This window comes from Dama dama, chromosome 25 (assembly GCF_033118175.1).
Source record: "Dama dama isolate Ldn47 chromosome 25, ASM3311817v1, whole genome shotgun sequence".
Taxonomy (NCBI): Eukaryota; Metazoa; Chordata; class Mammalia; order Artiodactyla; family Cervidae; genus Dama; species Dama dama.
The window spans coordinates 13619503-13633115 of record NC_083705.1 but is presented as its reverse complement, the minus strand read 5'-3'; the positions used below and the strand labels follow the sequence as shown (position 1 = coordinate 13633115).

General features: G+C 45.7%; 1 long non-coding RNA gene across 1 annotated transcript in view; it reads right to left on the bottom strand.

The window, feature by feature from the left end:
- The window catches only part of LOC133046646 (uncharacterized), a 237066-nt gene that overhangs the window by 143200 nt on the left and 80253 nt on the right, over positions 1–13613 (bottom strand). The window contains exon 4 of the long non-coding RNA XR_009690539.1: positions 366–683. This is a non-coding gene — a long non-coding RNA (uncharacterized LOC133046646). The remainder of the gene's footprint in view (positions 1–365; positions 684–13613) is intronic.

The following is a 13613-nucleotide window of genomic DNA, read 5'->3' as shown; positions in this document are numbered from 1 at the left end:
ATGCAAACCACATCTCCTGCATTGCAGGCAGATTCTTTACCATCTGAGCCACCAGGGAAGGCCAGACTTTGAAAATGTTATGTTAAATGAAATAAATCAAACAAAAGACAAATACAGTACCAGTCGACTTTCATGTCGTCCCCAGAATAGGCAAATTCAAAGACAAATTGTAGAACAGAGATTACCAGGGCCGCAGGGGAAGGAGAGAGAAGCATTGTTTAACAGGCACAGAGGTTTTGCTAGGGATGATGAAAAATCGGGCCATAGACAGTGTTGATGGCTACCCAGCATCGTGAATGCATTTAAAGCCACTGAATTGGGTACTTACAAACGGTTAAACGAAAAACACTAAGAGCTTTAAATACCTTTTCAGTTATGAGGCTCGTCCATATCCAGGGTACTTTGCCAGCCAGTGTGGCAGATGCTGGATTCAATCTCAGGTCTCCGAATTCAGAGGCCAGGAATACAGTCCCACACCCATAAAGCAACCCCTCTCTAATAAACTGGTCAATCCAGTTCTGCTTGGGCTGAGAACAGCCTCCATCACAAAGGGAGGGCTCCGGCTGCTGACCTCTCTTTACTGGTGTGGGTCAATGAACTGAAAAAAAATCAGTGTAACTTCAGGCTGGTGTCCTTCCCGAGCCTGTAACAAAGCCCCCAGGATGTCTGTGGAGTTGCTTTGCCTGCAGAAAAAAAACAAAAACACCTCAGCTCCCTTGTCTATAAAAAGCAACTAGCTCAGAAGGTGTGGCTGAGACCAGCCAACGACAAAACCTCCCAAATCAAATGATGAATTTAATCCCACCTGGCATCAGAAAGCATGGACAAGAACCATCCCTCCACCCTTGCTACTCTGATGCAAAATAAATATAGATGCTTATGACACCAACTTTCCACCCTCCACGTACGCTGTCCTGCCCTGCCGCCAGGTGGGCTAGAACAACCTGTTTGGAACAAAGATCCCGCCTTATATTCAGTAACATCAACAACCTTTGGATGAGGATGGGCACGTCTCCACAGACAGTGGATTTTAGAGTTTAAAGCATCCTTTGAGGTCATCGTACCAAATCTCTTCATTTTCCCAGAAGGAAAAACATAGGGAGGGAGTGGTGAGGATCACTGATTTTTTTAGCTAAATAGCCCTGGGTTTGAACTTGACTTTGACATTTACTTTGATATTTATATGGTCTTCAGCAAGCTGAGCTATTGTTTTTTGACCTTAGTTTGCTCATCTGTAAAATGGGGATAACATTACCACCACCATAGGGTTGTTGTGAGTATTAAATAATATTGGGTTGGCCAAAAAGTTCATTTGGATTTTTCCTGTAAGATATTAGAGGTCAAGAGCCTGGCACATGGCTCTCTCACTGTGTGGTAAGAATTCTCCACCACCACCATCACCATCACTATTATCATCATGAAATGAAGACCCAGGGAGATGAAGGATTTCTCCAAAATCATACAGCTGTGGCTTGTGGCAAAACAAAGTCTTTCACACCAGTGGGTTTTTCCATTTCATCACCCTGAGACAGCACAGTTACCTGGGCCTAAAAATTTACAGCACTTCATGGAAAATATTTGAAATTATATGACTTTTCCACATTTCCAAATTAGAAGTCCAAGCTTGATGTCCAAGAGTCTTCAGCTCAAAAAGAAACTTTTCAGAGTAAAGATACTGAAACCAAATAATGTGAGCCTTCTCGCTCTCTGCCTTTATATCTGAACCTGAAATTCTCGATGAGGATCACAGTGGAGCTGGAGATGGTCCAGAGAGTTCACCTAGAGGGTGGGCACAGGACAGCTGACCAGGAAGACGACTGACATCTGTTCAGAAAGCTAAAAGCTGAACAAAGAATTCAGATGAATTGTGAAGGGGATAGATAATAACGATCATGGTAACCTCACCAACTGAGTGCTTAGTAGCTGCCAGATGCCATTTTAAGCATTTACATCCATTACCATTGCTAATCCTCCAACCCTATGAAATAGGCAAAATTATTACCTATGTGAATGAGGAGTACAAGGCCAAAGGAGCTTTACAAACTCATTCCCCAAGGAAGACCTTCCACGCACCATAGCTAAGATCTAGCCATACTGGGACACCTACTCGTCTCCCCAAACCTGACAGGCTGTCTCATACCATCTTTCCATCTGAAACGCCTCTCCTCATCTCTGCTTATTTCAGTGCTATTCATCCTTCAAGATGTATCAGGAATGTTACTGCCTCAGACTTTCCCATGCATATTGCTTTCTGACTCATTCAGCCACAAGTTCATCACTTACCATATTGTATTATAGCTTGTGTGTGTGTATGAGTGTGGTTCTACACTAGAAGTGGAGAATAAAAATGGCTAGAATCATGTTTCATTTGCCTTTATATCCATCCTAAAGGAGATCAGTCCTGGGTGTGCATTGGAAGGGCTGATGTTGAAGCTGAAAACAATACTTTGGCCACCTGCTTCGAAGAGCTGACTCATTTGAAAAGACCCTGATGCTGGGAGGGACTGGGGGCAGGAGGAGAAGGGGACCACAGAGGATGAGATGGTTGGATGGCATCACCGACTCGATGGACATGGGTTTGGGTGAACTCCAGGAGTTGGTGATGGACAGGGAGGCCTGGCATGCTGCAGTTCATGGGGTTGCAAAGAGCCAGACACGACTGAGTGACTGAACTGAACTGAACTGAACTGAATTACTTAATACGGGTTTCCCAGGTTGTGCTAGTGGTAAAGAACCTGCCTGCCAATGCAGGAGACCTAAGAGATGCAGGTTTGATCCCTGGGTCAGGAAGATCCCTTGGAGGAGGGCATGGCAACCCACTCCAGGATTCTTGCCTGGAGAATCCCATGGACAGAGGAGCCTGGTAGGCTACAGTCCGTAGGGTCACAAAGAGTCAGACAAGACTGAAGTGACTTAGCATGCACACACATTGCTTAATATACATTAAAAAAAAAAAGTTCAATAGAGGTTTGTTGAAATTCTCAATGTCCTTGGTCTCACAACTTGTCCTTGGAGAAATGAGGACCCCTTTGATATGGACCCGTCCCTCAACTCCAAGAGCTCGTGTGGACTTGAAGGACATTCTTCCCAGAGTTGTTGATGTCCTGCACAGGCACACAGTTCCAAACTAGTCAGTGGCCCTTAAGGGTTCAGTGAACAAGTGGGCAAAGAGCCATATGCAAAGATGTTCATTACAGACCTGTTTACAGTGGAAAAATATGAAAGCAACATACTAAATGGCCAACCAGGGAGAACTAGTCAAACATATATCAGTAAAAATATCTCACTGTGTACCCAAAATGAAATGCCATGTAACTTTAAAAATGATGAAGTGCATCTCAGTGCACAGACATGGAAAGCTATCTGGGATGTATTCCTCTTTTTTTCTAAAGCTATTTATTTATTTAATTTGTGTTGGAATATAGTTGATTTACTATGTTGTGTTAGTTTCAGATATACACATTCTTGTTTTAATTGATAGCTTTTGGATGACATAAAAAGTAACTTGTTATTAACTAGAACATTCAACAAAACAAAATAGCCCACAAACCCTAATCGTGTCAAATGATACAATTCTAAATACACGTGCCTTATATTTATGTTTGCATGCTTGTGTACACATATTTGCAGACACATATGGTCAAAATAGCTACAAAAGAGTATGTTTCAAAACTGAAGAAAGTACATTCATCCTTTGAAAAAAAATCTCTGCTTTCTGTTTTTCATCTCAATTTGAAAGATATGAGCTACGCACGGTTAGATAGAATATTATTGAGGTTCAGCCTCTAATTAAGGTTAAAGCTTGATTACTTCCAACATCATATTGATACAGGAAAATATTCCTAAAGAATTTATATATAGATGGATAGATGGACTGATAAGTGTATTTGAAGAAAGCTTATAAAAACATATTTAATATAATAAAAAAAAGAGAATGAAAATCATAGCTATGGAAAAGAAAGGCTGGGCAACAGGACAGTGTCAAGGAAAGTTCCCATGCAGAGACTCTCTGGATGCCACCCCCTCACGATCACTGTTTACAGGCCAAGAGCTCAGCTCCCAGCAGTCAGAACAAACAGGATGCTGTTCATCACTCACTCCCAATGTGTCATGATCACAATCAGCCATCTTCGCTCTCCTGGTGACACAACTAAATGAAATAACATCTCTCCTATGACCCCAAACTAAAGATGACAGATCAACTGAAAATATTCTGAAGATAATAGAAAATAAAAGGTCAAGAATCTCACCCTGTTCCTTTATCCAGCATCCTGAGACTGTCTATACCCAGTTATGGAACTGTCCACTGACTTCTTTTTTATACCAAGACAGGCTCCTGGGCACAGACACTAATCATCTACCCTTTTTCAAAACTACAAAAAAAAAAAAAAGAAAAGAAAAGACTCCATTTTAAACTGGGCCAGCCTTTAATACATGCAGAGGACAAACAGTCCCCAAACACTCCTGCCCACACCTCTTCATCTCCACGCCCACCAGCTCCAGGAGGCTTTTAGCACTGTCCTGCATTTTCCGGGATCCTAGGACTCTGATGAAAGCCTCTTTGCCGCTTCTAACAAAACACAGTGTCGCGTGGCAGCTGTCTGGAGCTCAGGAACACGGAAAGGGGTTGCCAAGCAGGAGAGAGGTCTGGGAAGTCTGGGACAGAGGTGAAAGGCCCCTTTTGGGGAGTGCTATGGGCTGAACTGTGGAGGGCAAAACTCATATATTGAAGTCCGAACCTCCAGTATTTCATAACGTAATGCATTTAGAGATAAAATCTTTAAAGAGGTAATTAATTTAATGAGGTCATTCAGGTGGGCCCTAATCCAACACGACTGCTATCCTTACAAGAAGAGAAAGGAGGGTCAGAGGCACACACAGAGGGCAGACCACACGGAAACACAGGGAGAAGGTGGGCATCTGCAAGCCAAGCAGGGGCTTTCCTGGTGGCTCAGCTGGTAACGAATCCACCTGCAATGCAGGAGACCCGGATTCGATCCCTGGGTTGGGAAGATCCCCTGGAGAAGGGAAAGGCCACCCATCCCAGTATTCTGGCCTGGAGAATTCCAGGGACTGTACAGTCCATGGGGTTGCAAAGAGGCAGACACGACTGAGCGGCTTTCACTCACAAGCTAAGGAGAGACCTCAGAAGAAAGCAACACTGCCGACACCTTGATCTTGGACTTGTGGGCTCCAACACTAGTGAAGAAATACATTTCTGTTATTTCATTCAGTCGTCCTCAACCCCAAGGCCACAGACCTAGCCTGTCAGGAAGCGGGGTGCACAGCAGGAGGTGAGTGGCAGATGAGCTTTACAGGGAAGCTTCATCTGTATTTACAGTTCCTCCCCACGGCTCACATTACGGCTGGAGCCCCGGCCCTGTCAGATCAGCAACAACATAATAAATGTAATGCACTTGAATCATCCTGAAACCATCCCCAACGCCACCACTCCAAGTCCCTGGAAAACTGTCTTCTACAAAACCAGTCCCTGACACGAAAAGGTTGGGCAACACTGGCTTAAGTCACCCAAAGTCTGGGATACTTTGTTATGGCAGCTCTAGTAAACTAGTACAGGATGATCTTAGAAAGAAAAAAATAAAAACCTACTATTGGGTAAACCATTTGATGAGAGACCCTGACAGACACTAAAGAGAACTTTGAAAGAGAAAGATGGCCTTCTGCACTTTGGGGCTGAGAATTCTCAAACTGTCCCTAAAGTTTTATTCTACTTCAGTGCCTTTTTGAAACTGATTTTTGTTTGCCCAGACTTAGATGTCTGCAGATTGAAAAATCTCAAGACATTTCCTGCTATCTTGATGCTGATTACTCTGGTGGTTTAGTCCCTAAGTGGTGTCTGACTCTTGCGACTCTATGAACTGTAGCCTGCCACCAGGCTCTTCTGTCCATAGGATTTCCCAGACACAAATACGGGAGTGGGCTGCCATTTCCTTCTCCAGAGGATCTTCCCAACCCAGGAATCAAACCTGAATTGCAGGTAGATTCTTAACTGACTGAGCCACTAGATTACAACTCAAACAAATGTTCAACAGCAAGTGGGCTGTTGAGAAGGAAGATGGAATGGGGTGGGGTGAAGAGGGAGCTGGTGAGTGATGGCCCAAGTATCGGGCCATGCACCTGACATATATCAACTCATTCAATCACGTCACTCTTCACGTTCAAAAATGGACATGGCATTTGTGGTTTGCCCGAGGCCATATATTAAGTGGTAAAGACAAAACATGGATTCAGCCAGTCTGAATCCAGAGACTACGCCTTAACTCTGTCATCTCAATGAGGTCCCCTCCTTCCCCAAGGGCTTCACTGAACCCAGGACAAGTTATGGCTCTCCCAGCTATGACAGAAGCACAGCTTAAACTCTTATGACTCAAAAAGTGGGGTGGATCTCGAGGCAGCATTAAATCCAGGACTCTAATGAGTCATCAGGGCATTTCACCTTTCTTCTCTGCTTCCCTTTGAATGCTGCTGGTGATGGGTCCCCTCCACAAGACGGGTAAGATGACCGTGAGATGACCAACATCACATCACACCAGCGTGCCAAGCCCATAGCGGCAGAAGGTCAGCATTCTCATCAATGCCAGGAAGACAGCGCTGGCCTGCTGGAGTCACGTGACCGTCCCAGAACCAGTGACTGTTGTTTGATTGTCCAGGCTTGGGTCAAGTGTCCACACCTGTGGCCAGGGCTGTGGCAGGAGGGCAAGTGGCCAGATGTGTTGCCAGGAAGAGGGGACGGGGACAAGCAGCATTAGCTCCCATACATTCGTAGACCCCAGTCACTGGTGAAGCGTGGCCCAGGCAGGTGATGAGGCAAGAGCAAAAGTCAGGGGCCTCAAGCCACCGCTGGGCGAGGCCCACAGTTTGCCTCGACTTTCCAAATACCCGGGTTTCAGCAGCAGACAGGATCTTGGGTGGCCTTGGCCTGCAACAGCTTGGAGCGGGGCTTGGCTTCCCAGGCAGAGGCTGAGGCCGGGTCGCAGCAGTGAAAGCGCCAGATCCTAGCCACCAGACCAGCGGTCAGTGACAAGGGCCCTGGCCCTTTGGCTTTGCAGAAAAGAATCTCCGCAAAAACGGAAAGTCGAGAAGCAAGTAAAGTATTTATTAGGAGGAAAAAGAGAGCAGTACATGTGGATAGACACGTGGGCTTACTCAGAGCGAGAGTCCCTGAGTTGCACCCTTGTGGCAGTTTGAATTAACTTTTATGGGGCATTTCTTCTGGGTTTCCTTTGGTCAATCATTTCGATTTGTCTGGTTCACAGTCCGTATTTGGTATATCTCAGGATCCTCCCATGTGTGCGCACTCATCTCTTAGCCAAGATGGATCCGACCTAAGAGACCTGTTGGTACCCTGGCATTAGTAAGCATCACTCCCCTTTTCAAGGAGCTTTCCTGCACATGTGTGGTCGGGGAAGTCTCCTGACTTCGGGAATGAAAGATATGTGGTCTGGGCAGGGCCCAGACTTCTCCCTTCATTGTCCAGCTATTTTTCTTGGAGTTTTGGTCAATAGGGAATGACTCTCCAATTGCTTTCCATGGGGAGGGGGGGCCACCTGCTTCCTACCTCAGTGTCGTGGTTAGGGATGGGGAGAGCTGGGTGTCTGAGCTGTAGGAAGCTATAAGGGAAGTGCTAATGCGGGGAGCTGTCCAGGTACAAAAGGTTACAGAACGCTAGGACCCTTTGTGTAAGAAAGGGGAGAGACAAGCAAATATATCCAATTTGTATTTGAGTAAAGAAACTCTGGAAGCAAGGTACAGAAAAGGGGGGGCGGTGAACAGAAACAGGAAAGGATGTGCAGTTCTCACTATACATCTACGGACGTTTTTATTTTTTAACTACTTGAAAGTATTGCCAGTTTTCTAAAATGCAAACTTAATTTAATTTAAAATAAAGCCTAAAAATTATCCATAGAAAAAAATATGAAAGGAAACAGGCTGAAAAGATTAACAGTGGATATCATTGGATGTTAAGCCTAAGTATGATTTTTTCCCTTTGAACTTAACTACCAAATTTCCTAAAATGAACAGGTATTGTTTTTCACAAAGAAAAGAAAATGAACTTTAAAAAGATCTGAACTGAAAAAGTCACATGATATATGAAGTCACATAACATATGAATCATAATTGACAATATCATATACATTTATCATTTATTTCTCACTCCCTCTAAATCAAGCTGCCCTGCAGCCCCCCCACCCCCCCCCACCCCCACCCCCCACCCCACCCCCACCCCCGCCAACCATCCACCCCCCCAACTACTGCTTCAAAGAGCCAGGAAATCACTGCACTTTGAATTTCAAACAAGATTTGTAACAGCAGCAGAAAGAAAGTAGTTTTGAAAGTCAGGCTTTATTGAGAAAAGGAATTTCTACATTCCAAACTGTTTCCCTTGCAAAGAACACCATGTGGTGTTCTGGATAAGTTAGCTACCCTGAGAGAAAAAGGCAGGATTTGACGGGAGGGGAGCTCTCCAGGCTTCCTCTTCCTCAGGAAAGTGATGCTAACGATAAGAAAGATGCAGACCAAGAGAGATGGGGACACCCTCGCCCGGCCTGATTTCTGAAGAACCCAGCAACTGCACCTTGGCCATGGCCATGGGGGCCAAAAAGGGTCCAGCAAAAAAAGAAAAGAGAGAAAGGTACACCAAGGGGAAGGAGACTCTTACTTCCCCAAATTTACATGTTCTTCCCCAAATTTACATGCACTTCCCCAAATTTACATGTTCAAGTCCCAGCTCCCAGGATCTCAAAATGTAACCATATTTGGAGATAAGATATTTAAAGAAGGGTTTGAGTTATAAAGAGGCCATTATAGACATTTCTCCAAAGAAGACATACAGATGACCAACAAGCACATGAAAAGATACTCTACATCACTAATTATTACAGAAATGCAAATCAAAACTAGGGCTTCCCAGGGGGCACAGTGGTAAAGAATCCACCCACCAATGCAGGAGACGCAGGAGACACAGGTTCCATCCCTGGGTTGGGATGATCCCCTTGAATAGAAAATGACAATTCATTCCAGTATTCTTGCCTTGAAAATTCCATGGACAGAGGAGCCTGGCAGGCTACAGTCCATGCAGTTATAAAGAGCTGGACATGACTGAGGACTAAGCACGTGAATCAAAACTACACTGAGGTTATCACACCACACCAGTCAGAACAGCCATCATCACAACATCTACAATCAGTGCTGGGGAGGCTGTGGAAAAAAGGGAAACCTTTTGCACTGTTAGTGGGAGTGCAAATTGATAGACACTATGGAAAACAGTATGGAGGTTCTGTAGAAAGCTAAGCATAGAACTACTATATGACCCACACTCCCACTACTGGCATATACCCACAGAAAACCATAATTCAAGAAGATACATGCACCCAGTGTTCACTGCAGCACTATTTAAATAGCCAGGGCATGGAAGCAACCTAGATGTCCATCAATAGAGGAATGAATAAAGAAGATGTGGTACATATATACAATTCAATATTACTCAGCCATAAAAATGAAAGAAATTGGGTCATCTGTAGAGACATGGATGGCCTAGAGACTGTCATACAGAGTAAAGTCATAAAGACAAAAACAGTTTCACATATTAAGGCACATATGTGGGATTTAGAAAAACAGTATAGATGATTCTATTTGCAAAACAGAAATAGAGACACAGATGTACAGAATAAATATATGCATAACAAGGGGGAAGGGAGCAGGAGGAATTGGGAGACTAGGGCTGAAACATACATGGGGTAGATGTATATGTTTTATGTTTCACTTTGCTATACAGCAGAAACTAACACAACACTATCAAGCAGCTATACTCCAATAAAAATTCATTTAAAAGATAAATAAAAAGAGGCCATAAGAGTGAGCCCTAATCCAACCTGACTTGTGTCTTTACAGGAAGAGGGAGAATCACCAAGGGCATAGGAGAGCACGGAAATGACCACGTGAAGGTGAGCAAGGAGGCAGCCGTCTGCAGCTCAAGGAGACAGGCCTTAGGAGACCAACCCTGCCAACCCACACTTTGATCTTGGACGCCCAACCTCCAGAACTGTGAGGAACTAAATGTCTGCTGTCACAGCCACCTCACCTGTTGTATTTTGTTATGGCAGCCTGAGCAAACTAACACAGAACCATCTCAAAGAATGTTCCCAGAGCCACAGCGAGTAGCTAAGCATGTGGGAAACACCGCCGGGTGTGGTGAGGCGCTCCTAGGAGGGCGCGCATCAGGGGCCCACAGAGACCCTCAGAGTGGGACCGGGCTGCATTCAGACTCAGGACCCTCACCACCAAAGGGAGCAGAGAGACCAGAGGCTTCAATAGTGGGTGCTGCATGACCCACGCCCAGACAGGGGAAGGGTGAGCAAAGCGACCCCCCAGTACACATACAATGAGTGCCAGGGACCAGGCCAGATCAGCCATGCCAGCCTCAGCATGGCCCACAGCATGACAGCCGTGAGCAGACCCCGCCAGTCACAGTGTCACAGGGAGCGTGACTGGTACCCAGAGAGCCTCCGGGAAAGGATGGGTGATCGGAAAGACTCTTTCCCCTAAAGAGACCGGTTCCATTCAGATGTATTTCCATTTTTAAGCACCTCTGGCTGACTAGCTGTGAGGCTTTCTGCCATATTTTTCTGCACCTCTGAATTATGGTGGATTCACTGCCAACCAAACCCCGGTGTGACCGATAGGGAGAAGTCATCTATAAAGGAGATGGCAAGAAAAAATGACCTCAACTTGGTCAAAGCAATGAAGACGCTGAGGGCCTCCTAGCATGGAGTCTGGACTGCCTTGACATCCGCTGACAGTTCCAGGAACCTTGATGGGACTTGGGTAGCACGAATCCTCTCTTGAGATGTGGCACAGACCCCAGGAGCCACATTATATGAGGTTCTGGTCAGTCTCACCAGAGGGCGAGTTCCAGTCTAACGGCTTGGAGGTCTTCCTGCTTTTTTTTCCATTTTTAAAAGAGCAGATGTTCTCCTGGGAAAGAGATATTTAGCTACCCAAACAAATCAGAGAAGTGGAGGAATGGAAATAAACCAGGCATCTGCCTGCCACGGTGGCAGCGCCCAAAGAAATCACATTGGCTGGAGAGGAGCATCCGGCCCCAAGGAGGGCGCGCAGCTTGGCACCACTCCCGTACCGGGTGAGTGACGAATACGACTGTCTTTGTTCTGGTTCTCGACGTGAAGGACAGTCTGTGGGGTTATTTGTCTAGTTTGTTGACTCTCATAAAAGACATTCATAAATTTATTCTTAGTGCCAGGGGTGCTTACCGGTGTCAAAGTGGAGTCTTTTCAGACAGTTGCTCCGTGTTAAAACAAGCCACTCAGATGCATCTATAAATAATTGTCTGGGCTTCGTTTAGCTAACAAATGGCTTTTTTTCTTCTCTCTCTCCTCTCTTTTTAAAATCAACTCTAAAATGATTTCATAAACAACGGGAGGAATTTCCCATTAATATTAAAGTGTGTCTGGGTTGGTCATTTTAATAGAACTTTCCAGAGGGAACAAGCAGTCCTTCCATCTTGTTCATGTGAAACCTATTCCCTTTTCAGAATAAGACATTTGGCAGCCCAGCCTTGCTAGGACCAGTCATAGCTTCCTTCCCCACCATCCTATGTCCATCTCTTTCGCTGCTTTGGCCAAAAAAGGAGGACAGCAAGGCTGTGGAGAGCAGCAGCCCGAGCCAATCAGGAGAACGTGTCACCAGCCCGAGGCCGCCATGCTTCCACTCTGACCTCAGACGTCTGGAATTTTACTTCTCAGGCTACCACCTACCTAGTCTAGAAAGGTAGAGATACGTCTGTATCTGTTTCACGGATACAACAGAACTCCCCCTGCCGGTCCCCCAGGAAAACAGTGACTTAAAAGAAGGCAGATATTTATTTCTCTTTTACATAAAAGTAGTCTAGAGATAGACAGCTTAGGGTTGATGTGTGGCTCCACAGTTTCACCCTCTGTCTTTGCACTTCATCATCTTTGGCATGTCACTTCCTGGTCCAAGATGGCCGTTCAAGTCCAAGCATCACGTCTGAATTCCAAATAGCCAGAAGAAATAGAAGATGAAAGGTATTCCTTGCCATTTAAGGTCGCTCCCTAAATTACCACACACCACTCCTTCTTCTACTTCACTGGATAGAATGTAGTCAGATGACCTCATCTAGCTGCAAGGGAGGCTGGGACTTGCCAGGCAGTAGTGCTACTTGAAAGGGAAGAATGGACGCTGAGAGGTCACTCGTTATCCAGTCCACACGATGACCACACATGATCATCTCCGATAGAGTCCTCCACACCTACAATTCCAAAGCCCCTCGACCACAGTCCTGCCACTGTTCTTTTTTTAAAGAGCTTCATTTTTTGTCTAGCTTCTCTTTAAAACTCACTTTCAATCCTTCACTCTTTCTTTCTCAGAGTCAGAATTCTGACAAATTGCACGGCCAGACTGAATTCAAGCTCAGTTCTGACCAGGTCAGGATCCGGTGTTGTCTTAAATGGCTGCCCTGTGGGCCTTCTCCGCAGGGCAGCCGTTTAAGACAGGTCTTAAGAAGCCAGGAATGGAAATCACCCCAGGAGGATCCCTGCAAGTACAACTTGAAAGCAAAACTGGAGTCTTGCTTCATCCCTGCTTCACTCAGGGAACACAAATCTTCCAGCCTTTATGGTCCACACGAGGGAAGGTGCCAAAGGCCGTGGGGAGGGCAGAGCTGCTCTGGCTGGGAGAAACAGTGAGCCCCATTGATGGGTGAAGCCGCTGCCTGCACCAGAAGTGCACATGTCGTGGAGAGTCTCCTACTCCTCGGGTCCACCCTGGACTCTAAAGACCAACCACCGCAAGGACCCCACACCTTGCCTGACCCAGACGCTGCCCCTGCCTGGCCTTGTGGGAGTTCGGCAGACCATACATGGCCTGTAATTGCTGACCTCCTGTTGCCCTCCTGCCCTTCTGGAACACGTCACCAGTTCAGCGCAGTGCCTGCTCCACTGTGTACCAATTTCATTACTGTCACAGATAAACGCTGTTGAGCTTCAAGTGTCAGAACACAAAATCCTCCACATGAACTCTACCCACCCACCCTGCATGGATCACAGGATTAGAGCGAGTAGTAAAAGGATACTCGGCAGTTGTCAGAGAAATACGAGGTCGGAAAACTACAAGTAGGAATGGCAAGGGAAAACAAGCCACAAAGCAGCCTTGCTTAACCTGGGTTCAGTGACACACCAGGGCCACACAATGTCAAAAGGTGTTTCCTCGCCGCAAAAGCACGGTCAGTTAAGTTTGGAAACTGCCCTCACTAGAGATTCATACTTCAGCAAATTAAAGGCTCTGAGAAGGTCTGCAGTAAAGAAAGTTGTTTATTTCCTTATTTAGCCCAGCCTTTCCTAACCTGTTTAACCACTCTCTTTTCCTTCTGGAATGTCTATTACTGTCTCACGAAACCAATGTTCATCAGAATACTGAATGATGCACTAACGCACTGAGGGTCGCGGCTACGTCTCTGGCTCTGGAAGTGAATCACCAGCATTCAAATCCCTGCTCCAGCAGTTTTTAGGGGTGTGACCTCGAGCGCATTACTAAGTCTCTTTGGCTTTGATTTC